Source organism: Propithecus coquereli, unplaced genomic scaffold, assembly GCF_000956105.1.
Source record: "Propithecus coquereli isolate 6110/MARCELLA unplaced genomic scaffold, Pcoq_1.0 Scaffold143, whole genome shotgun sequence".
NCBI lineage: Eukaryota > Metazoa > Chordata > Mammalia > Primates > Indriidae > Propithecus > Propithecus coquereli.
The window spans coordinates 4,157,556-4,160,265 of record NW_012138636.1 but is presented as its reverse complement, the minus strand read 5'-3'; positions in this window follow the sequence as shown (position 1 = coordinate 4,160,265).

The following is a 2,710-nucleotide window of genomic DNA, read 5'->3' as shown; positions in this document are numbered from 1 at the left end:
ATATATATATATCCCTTCTGTGCCCCCAAGCAATTCAATTTGAGACCTGGGTATACGAGATCTGGCCTGCAGGCCTGTCCCTCAGGCCCTGGAAATGAATTCCTGACTATGCCATGGAGAAGAATGCTGGTCCCAAGTCACCCATGGGGTGCCCAAGCTGGATCAATGTCCCTCCACCTTGGGGCTTGCACTGCTCTGCTGGAGTCACTGGGTAAATAGCACCAGGAAAGGCCAGCGGGTAGGGAGCTCACAATTGGAGCAACCCTGAGTCCATCACAGAGCCCCAAAAGGAAAGATCTGAGCCCCGTTCACTGTGGATGCCTCCGACTAGTTGTTAAATTGTCTCCGTCAACATGCAGGGGTAGGGGAAGGGAAGGGAAGAATGAAGGACTAGGTGGAGGAAGGACTACACACCGGTAGTCTCTGACACTCTCCAGGAGGCAGTCGTCCCAGAATGACAATGCTCTGGACTCCCACAGATCTTCTGAGGCCCACTGGGCCACTGTGGCTCCTGCTGTCGGGGCTGAAGTTGGGAAATGTCTGTGTTGGGAAGAGCAAAATGGATCCTGAGGAGTTGAGGCCCCCCAGGGAGGCAGAGAAGCAATATGGGGCCTGTCAACTGGCATGGGTCTGTGGGATGGGAGGTGCCCTGAGGGAGCTTGGAGGCTGATGCCCTGTCTGCAGGAGGCTCTCTTCTCACTGGTGGCAGCATTCTCTGTACTGGTGTAGGCAGGTCTCTCCAGCAGCTTGGGAGCCCACCAGCCGTCAGAGATGCAAGAGAGGGGAATTTTAACCACTCCATGTACCATTCTGACTGGTCTGCAAGCCTCTCGGGGCTTACAGCCTGCCGATGCCTTTCTCCTTCCAGTTCTGATCCACAACCTCTTTCCGTGGAGTCTCCTGTAGGTTCAGGAACCCTTCTTCTGACTCTCATTGAAGCTATGTTTGTTTGTCTATTTGCCTTTTTCACTTTTTTTCTTTTTTTATTTTTTATTTCAGCATATTATGGGGGTACAGATGTTTAGGTTACGTATGTTGTCCTTGCCCCCGACCAAGTCCGAGTTTGAAATATGTCCATCCTTCGGGTGGTGCACATTGGACTATTTGTGTATGCATATACCCATCCCCTACCCCCCCCGCCGCCTCCCTCCACCCAACATCCAATAGATGTTATTCTTATATGTGCACTTATGTGTTGATCAGTGAAAACAATCTGATGGTGAGTACACGTGGTGCTTCTCTTTCCATTCTTGGGACACTTCACTTAGTAGAATGCATTCCAGCTCTATCCAGGAGTATACAAGAGGTGCTATATCACCATTGTTTCTTAAAGCTGAATAGTACTCCATAGTATACATATACCAGATTTTATTAATCCACTCATGTATTGATGGACACTTGGGTTGTTTCCACACCTATGCAATTGTGAGTTGTGCTGCTATAAACATTCGGGTGCAGGTGTCTTTCTTATACACTATCATTTGCTCTTTGGGGTAGATGCTCAATAATGGGATTGCTGGATCGAATGGTACTTCTACTTGTATCTCTTTAAGATATCTCCATGTTGCTTTCCACAGAGATTGCACTAGTTTCCAATCCCACCAACAGTGCATGAGTGTTCCTATGTCTCCGCATCCATGCCAACATTTATTGTTTCGGGACTTTTTGATAAAGGCCAGTCTCACTGGAGATAAGTGATATCTCATTGTGGTTTTGATTTGCATTTCCCTGATGATAAGAGATGCTGAGCATCTTTTCATATGTCTTTGGGCCATTATTCTGTCTTCTTTAGAAAAGTTTCTCTTCATGTCCTTTGGCACTTCCTGATAGGGTCGTTTGATTTTTTCTTGTTGATTTTCCAGAGTTCTAAGTAGATTGAGATTATCAGCCCTTTATCGGATTTGTAGCATGCAAAAATATTCTTCCATTCTTTAGGTTGTCTATTTGCTCTTGTGACAGTTTCTTTGGCTGTGCAGAAGCTTTTTAATTTGATCAGGTCCCATTTATTTATTTTGGCTGTTCCTGTGATTGCCTTTGGGGTCTTCTTCATAAATTCTTTGCCTAGGAAAATGTCTAAAAGAGTATTTCGAACATCTTCCTCTAGAATTCTAATAGTTTCACTCCTTAGGTTTAAATCTGTTCCCCAGCGTGAGTTGATTTTTGTGAGAGGTGAAAGGTGTGGATCCTGGTTCAGTCTTCTACACGTGGCTATCCAGTTTTCCCAGCACCATTTGTTGAATAAGGATACTTTTCACCCGTGTATGTTTTTGTCTGCTTTGTCAAAGATTAGATGGCTATATGAGGATGGTTTTATATCTGGGTTCTCTGTTCTGTTCCACTGGTCAATGGCTCTATGTTTGTGCCGGTACCAAGCTGTTTTGATTACTACAGCCTTATAATAAAGTTTGAAGTCTGGTAAGTTGATACCTCCCAATTTGTTTTTATTGCCTAGTATTGTTTTTGCTATGCGGGGTCTTCTCTGGTTCCATACAAAGCGTAAAATCATTTTTTCTACATCTGTGAAGAATGATGTTAGTATTGTAATAGGGATTGCATTGAATCTGTAGATCACTTTGGGTAGTATAGACATCTTAACGATGTTGATTCTGCCGACCCACGAGCACGCTATGGTTTTCCTCCTGTTTACGTCCTCGGCTATTTCCTTCCTCAATGTTTCATAGTTCTCCCTGTAGAGGTCTTTTACCTCCTT